Below are 12456 nucleotides of genomic sequence, written 5' to 3'. Positions count from 1 at the left end.
GCTTACTTCTTTGTGACTCAATTTTCTCATTTCCTGAGACTTTCAGGGCGGCGAAGAATGGGGAGGAAATATGCTTTGTAAAGGAAAAATGCACACACACAGAGTTCATTGACTTCACCCCGGTTTTCAGCGTCTGTGAATGCACACGGTACCTGCTGACAGCTACCAGAAGAGATCTGGCTGCAACCGAGATTGTGCTGGGAAAGAGGCCCGGGCAGCAGTCTCCAGTAGCCAAGACACCGGCAGGGCCATATTAAAGCATTCAGTTCCAAGCACCCCCAGGAGGGAGCTGTGGGTAACAAGGGGCAGCAGGGAGTGGGCAGGTGGGGAGAATAATGTACAAATCCCCCCTCCTCCTTCCAGGAAGCCCCACTCCTCTGCTCGGGCTGCTGTACCACGTTTCAGAGACTATCTTGATCTCTCAATACAAGCAGTCGATGAGATTCACACATTCGGGGTGGGGAGGATGAGATCCAGGTGGCCTTATGTGATTCCTTTTCAGTGTGCGAATGGGTACATTGGCCTGGAGAGAGAGCCCGCCAGCCAGCCCTGCTGCTGGTTTTCTGCAAGGCCTAAGTTTGGCACAGGAGATGCAGGTACTATGAGTTAGGGGTAGCGGTGGTGGTGGGGTGTCTGGCAGGAATCAGTGTTGAGGAAAATTTCAACGATTCATCAGCGAATCAGGGACAGAACTGCAGCTTCCCCATGTGAGGAGCCCTTGAGTGACGGATGGTTCCTGGATCCTCCTGCCCTGCAGTTTGCCTTTCTCTGAAGGTGATGGATTCAAAAGCAGCTCTAATGAGCCTATAGTGGGTTACGAGGCAGCCACTGGCAGGCTGCCTCCCCTCCTCCCGCCTGGCCTTCACCTGCTGGGTATGGCTCATAGGAGAGACACTTGGATAAACTCAAAGACTCTGCAGGGACAGAACCAGCCAAGGGGAGGCAGCGGGGCTGCCCCAGGAGGGGTGGGTCGGCCTGGGCAGATGGGGTGCCAGGGTGAGTTCTCTACCTCAGTCGCTCATGCCCAGAGCAATGCTGTGAAGGCCAGTGGCCACCTCCTCCTCCTGGGTATGATGCTCTGGTGGTCCATGACTGTGCCTGCCCCTCTCTAGCCCCATCCAGCCACTCACAATAGAGGAAGGAACATGGGAGGTATAGCCCATGAACCTGGTCCAGACCCCTCACCATCACCAGGTCCCTGAGTCGCCGTCCGTAAGACGGGGCTGGTAGTGACATCAATCTCAGAAACGAGGAGCAACTTGCAATGAGTACGTCCTCCAAGGAGCTCTTGGGGCGCCTTTCACAGCCGGCCCCACACCCTGCCTGCAGCCTGGCAGACGCGGATAGTGGTAGAGAAGACAGAGTGGATTTCAAAGGCACCCAGACCTGGGCTCAAGTCCTGTCTCAGCCGTGTGCTCCTTGGCAGGTCACTAACCTCCTCTCTGTGCCTCATTCTCCTCATCTGTAAAAGGGGGTTATTGCCACTGCCATCGCACAGGGGCGTGATGAGGTGAAATGAGCTAACGGAAGTACAGGCAGGCACACAGCAAGTGCTCAATAAATAGCAGCTCTGATGATCACCATCATCATGATTATCATCGTCATCATCATCATCTGATCTTTCTCTCTGCAGTACTGAAATATTATGTAATTGGGACCATACTGTATACTCATTTCTCTTCCCTTACCATTCTATCATCAGCATTTTCCCACATCATTGAAAATTCCTCAAAAGCATGATGTTAATAGCTTCGTAATTGTACTTCATTTCGATGCACCATCATTTACCTCACCATCCTCGACTGTCAGATGCTCGGAGGCTTCCGGGACTGTTCTTACACACATCAGGCTGCCATGAATGTTTTGGGCACCATTTGCCTGAGTCCCTGACCATCTCCAGGACAGATTCCTGCAGGTGGGAACAGGGTACCAAGAAATGGAACGCATCCCAGGCTGGGGGCCTTCATCATCCAGTCGCTTTCCTGAAGTCACCTGACTGGCACCCCAGCAACCCATGGGGTTGCCTGTCCCCCCAGCCAGAGCCCTGGCCTGGGGCCCCTGACTCCCAGCAACTTGATAGTCAAATCAGATCCCGGGTGCCCAGGAAGCCTCATGACAAACACAAGAAGCAGGCTGGGGCCAGCAGCCCCCAGCACGGAGTCAGGGCAGCTGGTGCCATCCCATCTGCCCCTGTGCTCCAGGTTCAAAATCATAGTCAGGAGGCCCCAGCATGAGAGGGACCAGGGGGCGGTTGCAGAGGCCCACCTGCCTGAGGGACTGGAGCCTCACAGGACAAGACTTTTGCTTCTCAGATGTCCAGGTCTGAGTCCCTGTGGGTTCTCAAAGTAACTCCTGTTTGCTGGGCCTCCTGGACAAGGTGCAGTGTCAGGGCTTTCCGGGACCCCTATGGGCTCCCTGTGACCCCCAGGGGGTCAGGCCCTGTGAGGGGGAGTGAGGATGCCCAGTTACACACAAGGACCCTGTGCTCACAAAGGTCCGGGGAGGTGCTCATGGCCAGCGTTGCTTTCAGACACAATGTCACATTAAAGCCGGTCCCCAGGAACCCTTGGGAGATTTTTAACAGCCAAAGGGGGAAGGCTGAGGAGGATTTCAGGCTGTAAAAGAGGCTGGGGAAGGGAAGGAGGTCAGTGGCGGAAGGTCTACAGGATGAGGACAGACTCCTGTGGGCGGGGCCATCCCAGCTTTTGGGTGGGGCCAGCCTGGGCCAGAGATTTAACCATTTTAGAGACAGAAATGGGATCACAGCATCCAGTCAGGTGAGAGTCCACCTAGGAGGACCCAGGCTCACTGTGAAGGGAGGCTGCCCTGGCCTGCCTTCTCCCACAACCCTAAAAGCCTCTGCCATGTTCTAAGAAATGGGGCAGACACCCCTTTCTCTGGGGAGGCAAAGGCTCCATCTGCAAGTATAAGGTGCCTGCCCATTTCCAGCATTATTCACTGTTTGAGACGCTCATGTCCTTTCTTGGTTGGTGTGACATGTGTGATTTGAAGCTTGGGAAGAACAGTACAGGGCCTGGACTGGGGCTGCCTTGAGAGGAAGATGCTGTGCTTTCCACTGCGGCCCTGTCCTGGAGCCATGCCCCTCCCCAGGCCCTGCCTCCTTCCCTTCCATAATCACTCACTGAGCCACTGCTGGGTGTCCGGGGCTGCGGTGGCTGCCACAGGGTGGTGGACGCACCATCTGTGGCCAGGGACAGCTGTGATCCATCTTCGCCCCCAAAGCATCGCTTGGGAGGAGAAGGGGGGCTGCCCCGAGGAAGGAGGGGGAGAAAGAGGCCTCGAGATGCGGAGGTGGAAACAGAATCCATCAGGCGGTCCCTCTGGGCGGCTGCAGATGTGCAGCCCCGGACAGTTCTATCTCCTCATGCCTCCACTGAGATCGGCTCCACGAACACTCACCTTGAGAATTCACCAGGGAATGGGGCGAGGGTTCTAGGCTCTCCGACCTGCGGTGTGACCCTGTGCAAGTGCTGTGCCCGCTCAGGCTGTCCGAGTCTCCATCTGTACAATCAGGTGGTTGGGGCAGCTCAGGGGTTCTCAACTTCGGGTGTGCTTTAGGACACCTGAGAATAGGGTGGGACTTTAAAGGACACAGATATCTGAGCCCTAAGCCCAGAGTTTCTGACTCTCAGTCTGCAGTTGTATGATGTGACATCCCTGTCAAGAGCTGGAGCTCTGGAGTCCAACAGCCCTGGGCTCCAAGCCCTAGTCAGCCTCTCACCAGTTGTGTAACCTTGGACAAGTGCCTGCCCCTCTCTGAGCTTGTCTTCTGGGGACTGAGGACTGTCATAGTACCTGCTGCCTGGGGATGTGGGAGGATGTTTGGGACCAGTGACTCCAAAGTGCTAACCCAGGGCTCACACTGGAGCCCAGGATCTGTCAGTGACTGTCACTGGAACCCTGGTCATGTGGACTCAGCTGTGCCCAACGGTCTTATCCTGGAAGGACGTGCTCCGTGCCTTCTGGGGACCCCCCCACACGGGCTCTCTCTGCACACTCTCATCGCACTTGCTGGTCCGGTTGTCTCCTTCCCCAGGGTCTGCAGCAGCTCTTCCTGTTCGCTCCTCCTGATCAATCTCCCTGTTCTTCTCCCACTTAACAAACAGCCTCACTTAAAAAGCCATCTGGGAGGATGGATGACACAAGGCACAATTTGCAGAATAAGTTTTCAGAGAAAAGAGCTAAGGAAATAAAGGCACTTAGGATTCCAATCTCATTAGGCGCCATAACTCTGCCTGTGGAGGAGAATCGTGTTCCTGCCTTCTCTGCTCCCCCTGTCTGGCTGCCTTCCCCACGTTCTGGGATCCATCACCATTTGTCTTCTGGGTGGGCCTGCTCTGGTGTCTCTGGTTGCTTCCCTCCCTCAGGTTAAACCCCATCTTTCGCCAGGATGGGTGGCATCGGGGCTTTTCTAATTCAAATCCTCTCTCCTGTGTGGTCGCTGCCTGATCTCAGGTAGCTGCGCCCTCCCCCTCCAGGAGTCCTGGGAAGAGGTTTGTCTTCTGCGTGGTCTCCCGAGACAGACTGGGGGCTAAGGGGTGAGAAGAAAGGATGTGTCAAAAGTTGGGATGGATGGGCGGCCCTGGGATATGTAATGAGCTCCCCGTCACTGGAGGTGTGTATGGAGGATGGGTGAGCACTCAGCAGAGAGGCTTTGCAGGACGCAAAGTAGCAGAGAGGCTGAGACCACGGCCTTTGGAGGCCCAGAGGTCTGGGCTGAGCCCCAGCCATGCTGCCTTCCAGGTGCCTGACCTTCAGCAACTGACTTACCCGCACTGAGCCGCAGTTTCTTCATCTGGAAAATCAGGCAAAATAATCATTCCTACTTTCCAGGGTTGTCATGGGGACTAAATGACATGTGTGCAAGGCGCTGAGCACAGAATGCATATTATCATACCCAAGAGGAGGAGGTGGTCAAGATTTTGACACTGAAGAGATTTAAGATTCAACATTTCTGTGATTTTAAAAACCAAAGTCTCTGAGAGTCTATGATTCAAGTATCCTAAAATTATAAGACTTCATTAGATGCTAAGGCTTTCAGATAGTGTGATTTCCTTTTGCTTCTCATCTAAGACTGGAGAAATCTAAGGCTATGTGATCCCAAGACCATCTCTTCATTTCCCCAGCAGCAGTACCTGTCCCTGCCCTGGGCCGTCTGCTACATCCTGAGCATCCAAATATTTCTGTCTCTTGTTCCTCTTCAGATCTTCTCTTTTTATTTCCACTGGCCTGACTGCTTCTGTTTAGTGCCCTTTGCCCAAATCTAGCCCTGTCTACTGAACCCTTTGTCCTGGATGCACCAGCTCCCTCAGCTTTCCAGCCCTGTGCCCTGCATGTCCTGCCTCACCCACCACCCCATCTATCTCCCTAGCTCTGCCAGTTGCAATCCTACCCCACCCTCTTGGAAGCCAAGATCAAAAGGAGAACTTCTATGAGGTTTCTTTCAACTTCAGTGGAAATCAATGTCCTGTGGCACAAGCCTCCAGCACACCTTATTTAAATAACTGCATAGCAGTTATCACAGTCTGACTTCTTAGTGTTGTTGGGGAAGAAACTTCGGCCCTCATGCTAGACCCACATCTGGTATCCTTCCAAGACTCTGCCACACTTTCCCAGACTTCCTCCTCATTTTCAAGCTCACTTTCTCACCTCTCTTTCTCTCCTCATTCCTTACAGCTAGGTGCTCACTATGGACTGACTGTGTCCCCTCAATTCATGTGCTGATCCCTAACTCAAAATATGATGGCATTTGGAGATGGGGACTTTGGGAGGAAATTAAATTCAGATGAGGTCGTGAGGGTGGGGCCTCATGGTGGGGTTGGTGCCCTTGTAAGAAGAGACTCCAGCAAGCAAGCTTGCTCTCTCTCCATCATGTGAAGACAACAAGACGATGGCCATTCACAGCTGGGAAGAAAGCCCTTGCCAGAACCTGATCACACTGGCACACTGATCTTGGAATTCCAGGCTCCAGAACTGTGATAAAACAAATTTCTGTTGTTTAAGCCACCAGTCTGTTTCTGTTATGGCAGCCTGATATAGTTTGGCTCTGTGTCCCCACCCAAATCTCATCTTGAATTGTAGCTCCCACAATTCCCATGTGTTGTGGGAGGGGCCCAGTGGGAGGTAACTGAATGATGGGGGTGGGTCTTTCTCGTGCTGTTCTCACCATAGTGAATAAGTCTCAGGAGATCTGATGGTTTTATAAAGAGGAGTTCACCTGCACAAGCTCTCTCTCTTTGCCTGCTGCCATCCATGTAAGACGTGACTTGCTCCCCCATGCCTTTCACCATTGATTGTGAGTCCTCCCCAGCCATGTGGAACTGTACGTTTCTGTCTTTATTCCCAGTCTGGGGTATGTCTTTATCAGCAGTGTGAAAATGGACTAATACACAGCCCCAACTGACAGTGTCCCAGTTCTCCCCAGCACCCTCCTCTCTTCTTATTCTGTGTGAGCTCATCTACATCCACGGGTCCCCACTGCCCATGCCCAGAACACCTCCTGATGAAGCTCTTCCTGAGCTGTGGTCCATATCAAGGGCCAGACAGGCCACCCTGCTTTCTGGACCTTTCTGTCTGGGGCTCCCGCAGCTGCTGCCCTCTGGGTGGCCCACAGCCTCTTTCCACTGGACACATTCAAAACCAAACCTTCATTTTCCCATCAAATTGCTCCTCAGCCTCATGCCCTGCAGCCTCTGCTCACCCCAATCAAAAATGAACGGGCATACCCAACTCGCCCTCTCCCCACACCTCAGGCACCATCCTGTCCTGTCAGTTTGAAAACCTTACACCCTTGGAATTCCCCTCTCCCTTACCTTCTTCCCTCTCCCCCATCTCAAACCTGGTGATCTCTGGCCCAGACATCCCCACACCCTCCTACTGGTTCCTCAGCTCCACCTGCCTTGCAATCCATCCACCCTGCACACCCTAAGATCTGAGTGAGGGGGTTCCAAATTTAGGGGGCCCTGCTCTAGCTCTAGATACCCCAGCCTCAAAATCCCTGCCTGCTCCCTGGACCCACATGGCCTCTTCTCTGCGCTGTCGTGCCCGGCTGTTGGCCCCAGATGTTCAGCTGTGTGTGAGAAGGTATACAAATAGAGCATAGACCTGCAGGGTGGGGTGTCACACACTGTGTGAGACTGTAGTGTGGGACTGGGCCACGGGAGGAGAGGAGAGCAGGGGGCTGGTCCCAAACTGGTCAGTCCCAATTTCTCAACACCATAGGGCAAAGCAGAATGCTGAGGGGTCTGAGAATTCCAAATTCAAACCTGGCTCTCCAGGTCCTTTTGGAAATGTGTCAGCCCAGGCAGGGGAATGGAGCATGTTGGATTTAACAGGTGTGACTTGTGAAGCTTCATGCTCAGTCACTGGCCTGTGCCCTCCACTGGTTCTCGTGCCCTGGGCTGCACAAATGCTGGGGACAGCTGGATCACCAGGCAGACTGATTGTCCCACACACAGGCCGATCACATTGCTTTCCTGCCTAACATCCTTCAGTGGCTTCCACAGCCTGGGTGACTTTCTGCTCAGACTGGGGCGAGGAGCAGGCAGGCGTCCTGGATCCAACCCTGCAAGCCCCAGGTGAGTGCCCAGGGCTGCCCCATGTGGTAGCTGTGGCTGGCAGAGCAGAAGGAGAAGGTCCTGGATCCACTGCCCTTGCCTCCCTCTAACCATGATGCCCCACAATGGCCTCACCCCTAATGCCATGATAGGGCTGGACTGAGCCTGCATGGTGCCATCTCAAAGCTCCTGGGTGATCCCGTGTGTAGCTGGTGAGGAAGCTGCTCCAAAGTGAGGGTTTGGGCTGCAAAACCGGGGGGCCAAGGGCAGGAGTGGTCATCAGTATCTCCTTCCCTTCTCTTCCCTACTCTCCCTGCCTCTCCCCTCCCCTCCCCTCCACACCTCCACAGCTCAGGGGGTCTGCTAGGAATTCATTGTTAAATCCCCCACTGCTCCCAGCAGGATGTGCTCTCAGTGCTGGTCCACATAGAAGGAGCGTGTGTGTGTGTGTGTGTGTGTGTGTGTGTGTGTGTGTGTGTGTGTGTGTGTGTAGGAGAGATCCAGGTTCTTACCTGATTCCACAAGGACACAGATGCCCATCACCTCCCTGTGGGGTCCTCCAAGCCTCATCCCAGCCACTCCATCTGCCCCAGAAGACCTAGAGGGCCTCCTTCCTCACCACCATCACAGAAATTCCAGCAATGGGTTTCTGTGGCTCAGCTCGGGTCGCCTGCCCATCACGGATCCACTCACTGCACAGGGGATGGAAGAAAGGCCCTGCCTGGCTGTGCCCGGACCCGCCCCACAGAACTGCATGAACTGAGCAGGGTTGGGAGGGACAGTTCCTAAAGAGAGACGGGGGTCCTAACACCACAGAGGAATAGGTGCTGCTGGCAGAAGGACAGCTGGGCCCCTGCAAGGCACTCAGGGCAGCCAGTGGCTCCAGGGAGCAGACAGGGCCAGGGAAGGCCAGCCAGGCCTGAGTGCTGCAAGGGCAGCTTGGACATAAGGTGGGAGCTGGCAGCTGTGGGTTTCAGGATCCAGGATCAGCCTCAGCCACATGGGCAGAGAGTCCGGAAACTGGGACTGAGCACTGCTGTGCACTGAAGGCCAACAGTACACGCGGGGCTCTCCCTTGGCCACAGCTCAGTGTCAATGTAGCCAAGTGAGGCCCAGCTACTTGGGATGGAGGCAGGAGTGACCAAGGCCCTGAAAGGCCTGGCTGGGGTTGGGGCTTTGTATGTCAGGGAGAGGCATCTGTGGGGAAGTTGGGACTGACCTGGGGGACTATGAGAGCACTTCCCACCCTCCTAGGTGGGAATCCTGGCACCGGACCCCGGCTCCTCCTTGGCCCACCCCTGCTTCTGTTCTGGAGGCCGACCCTGCCCTGGCTCCTTCCTACTGTGCCCTGTTGATCCATGTAGGGCTTGGGCTTTGTAGGCAGCAGACTTGGGTTGGAATCCTGGTTCTAGGCCCATGTCTTGCATGAGCCTCTTCCTTACCCTGCAGCCTCAGTTTCCTCATCTGTAAAGTGGGGATGATGAGGCCAGTCTTGCAGGGCTTGGATGGAGGGGCTGGGGAGCCATGTGGTCAAGGCATAGGCCCTGGGCCAGCCCAAGGGGGCCAGCACAGTCCTACCACTCAGCAGCCAGGAGGCCTCTGCACCTGGCATAGTTCCTCCTTGGCAGTGTGACCTTGGGCACATTGCCTCTCTGTTCCTTCATCTGCGAATGAGATCAGTGACAATACCATGTCCTGGAGATGGTGAGCACGACAGGCAGGTGGGGTGCTTGGTATCTGATGGGGGTGGCCGGGCTGTGTCTGAGCCCTGGCTGCGGAGCCCTTCCTAGACATAGACACAGCCCTGGGCATTTGAACAGAAACAGGAGAGTGTGGTTTAAGGAGCTGGGAGGATTAAATCCATACCATGGAGGCATCTAGAAATACCCCCATCAGGTGAGGCCTCCCACTGTCCACTCTGTTCTCCATCTGAGATCCACACAGGCACCAGGCCCCTGCCCTCAGGTCTGTGCCAGGGCTGCTGGTTCACTCTGTGCCTTTAGTCCTCTGCAGGAAGAAACCCCATCCTGGGGCACTGCCTGGGAGATGGGGTGTCTGTGGTAGCTCATGACGGTGATCCTGGGAGCGGCTGCCGCTGATGGCATACCTGCTGTGCATAAGGCCTGTGCCAGGACTGTCCCTCTTAGCTTTGCTGTGTTACAAATGAGAAACCAGGACTCAGAAGGGGCCAGTAGTTCTCCCCAAGGTGCACAGGAAGGGCAGAGGTGGGAGCTATCTATGTCCACTCCAGAGCTCAGCCCCAGCCTGGCCACAGGCCCTGCCCTGTCCCCCTCACTCTGGCTGATGCTGAGCTGGAAATGAGACTCCAGCCCTACTTGGGACCGCCTGCCTCCCTGTGGACTGGCTTCTATGGCAAGGCCAGCTCTCCAGGGAGGGATGGCAGAGCATCTGTATCGAGAGCTGCTGACCTGGACTCGGAGCAGAGCCTCTCTGAGAGCCAAATTAACACTCGATCACAAATGAAAAGGGCTGCAGCTCTGAAATGCCAGGAAAAAGAGAGGTTGGGCTCAGCATGGGGCTGGGGACTGATGGGAAGTGGGGCACAAACCGTCTTGTGTCTGTGGGGACGGTGGGCCAGATGGGGTTTGAGATCTGCCTGGGAGGGCCTTCCTGGCCTCAACTGCCTCACAGGGGGCAGCAAAGGGGCCAGGCCATGCTGGACAGACGGGTGCCACAGCAAGAGTGTGGCACAGGAGTGAGCACTGACTTCCCCTGGCCCAATCTCTGTGCTTGGAGTTTGGTCCTAACAGCCCACCCCCTAGAACCTCACTCATGGCCTGGGGTTCTGTGAACTGTGTCTGACCCTCTCCCCATGACCCCATTCACCTACACACAGCCTTGGGTTTCTTTGTCTCTTTTGATGGTTATGGAAGGTGTGGCCTGCCGGCTCCAATCTGACCTGGGCTCTGGGACTTATGCACACAGAGCCTCAGCCTCCACCTTCCCACCCTCCCCCCGCACCAGCAACACTCTTAGTTTCACTGTCCCTCTGCAGAGATGCCCATGGACCACCATCCATCACTAACTCCTTTGGATGCAGCGTCCCTTTTGCCTCCCCATGTCATAGTTCAGGCAATATCCTGTTCTTTATCACTGGGACCTGCTGCATGACCTGAGGTCCACAGGCCCTCTAGGGCAGCCCATCTAAATCTAGACCCCTCTGACCCCTTGAGCTTGCCCTGCCTCCCAAATAGCCTCTGAGGTCAGCAACTCAGTATATCGCCCATCTCCCTATATCCCCAGCCAAGCAGGTGCCAAGATCTTCTGGGGTCTCCACGTTCCATCCCCTCCTGGCCTCTCCACTGCCACTGCCATGGTCCAGAGCCATCAGCTCACACCTGTTAAATATAGTGAACCCCAAGTTTCTCTTCAAAGAATCAGTATGTCAGTATGTTCAGCTCTCTTATTCTTTGATTCTCCATTTTAAAGTTTAACTTCCTGGTTCTCTTCGCCCTCTTGCTTCTAGTTTCAGTAAACAACCCTTTCCACCAGTTTTAATCGGTAGTTCACATCTGTTCCCCTGGTCATCTACTCTGTCCTGACTCATTCCAGTCACCTGCTTTGACCTGAATCATCCCTGATCACCTGCTCTGACCTAAGTCACCTTAGTTACCTGTCCCTAACCGTCCTTCCTGCCAAACTACTCACCCTGCCACTCTGGCTCATACCCCTGCTCTCTTTAAAATAGCCAATAGGAATTAGCTTAGACTGTGCATTCCAACCCTAGCCATTCTTTTTAAAATGACCCCTAGCTCCTCCAGAAGGTCAGAATGGGAAGAGGGGCCCAGTGAGGAGATGGAGGGGGATGTCCAGGCAGAGCTGATGGCAGCTTGGACCAGAGCAGGAACCGTGGGGGTCTGGGAATGAGGAATTTGTCCACACAACTCCCACATTTCTGGCTGAGAAGTTGGGTGGATGGAGCTGCCGTTTCCTGAGTGGAGAAGTGGGGAATGTAGGAGCAGGAGGAGGCTCGGGGCTGAGAGGCCAGCATGGGTCATGTGACTCCAATAGGGGAAAGACACAGCAGTAGGGCTCTGAGTCAGGAATAAGAACTCCTTCCCCTCCCCTGTCCAGTTGTGCTCTTGCCATTGTTCCATCTGTGAAGAGCACCCTTTCTGCAGAAAGTAAAAATTGCCTTGCTGAGAAAATTAAATTTGTGTTTGAGTGCTATTTCTTTGTGGCACCAGAGAACAAGCATTTTGCATTTCTAACAAGTCTGAGGGAGCAGCACGGCCTCCTCACTGGTCTCCAGCCTCAAACCTTCAATTTGGGCAGGAGATCTTCTCTAAATCAGAGTCTGTCACTTCCCTCCATCAAAGCTTTGGCCAACTCCCCTGCAGCTTATCTCCCTCTGAGGATAAACTCCCTGCTCCTTGACTTGACTTAAAAGGCCATTCATTCAGTCATTCTACAAATACCTATTGCATCCCCTTTGGGGCTGCAGCAGTGATCAAAGAGATACAATCGCTGCCCTCCTGGAACTTTCATTCTCCTGGATGAAGACAGGCAATCAACAGGTGAAATGTCCATGATGTGCACTGCAGGGATGGTAACAGCTAAAAGAACAATAGAGCAGAGAAGGGGCAGAAGGTGTGGGGAAGAGCTCAGACATAGCGTGCTTAGCTGGGGGATCAGGAGGAAGGTGACATTTGAGCAGAGGCCTGGAAAGCATATGCAGGAATGAGCTATGCGGATATCTGGGGAAGAGCATTGCAGGCAGAGGGAAGAGCAAGCACAAAAGCCCTGAGATAGGAACAAACCTACAGTGTTTGAGGATCAGCAAGGAAGCCCCTTCCTCTCATCCTGGCTGGGCCTCCTTATTCTGACTCCCTCCTGCCCCCACCCTTACCTGACTGCC

General features: G+C 54.5%; 1 protein-coding gene across 1 annotated transcript in view; it reads right to left on the bottom strand.

The window, feature by feature from the left end:
- ZCCHC17 (zinc finger CCHC-type containing 17) overlaps nucleotides 1-11671 on the bottom strand; it is a 1254002-nt gene extending 1242331 nt beyond the window's left edge. Inside the window, exon 1 of the mRNA XM_050796123.1 lies at nucleotides 11662-11671. The gene's annotated coding sequence lies outside the window, so the exon portion shown is untranslated. The remainder of the gene's footprint in view (nucleotides 1-11661) is intronic.
- Between the last annotated feature and the right edge of the window lie 785 nt (nucleotides 11672-12456).

The sequence above is a fragment of the Macaca thibetana genome, chromosome 1 (genome assembly GCF_024542745.1).
Source record: "Macaca thibetana thibetana isolate TM-01 chromosome 1, ASM2454274v1, whole genome shotgun sequence".
Classification (NCBI taxonomy): Eukaryota; Metazoa; Chordata; class Mammalia; order Primates; family Cercopithecidae; genus Macaca; species Macaca thibetana.
Note: the sequence above shows the minus strand (reverse complement) of the source record. Positions and strands in the feature narration are given on the sequence as shown.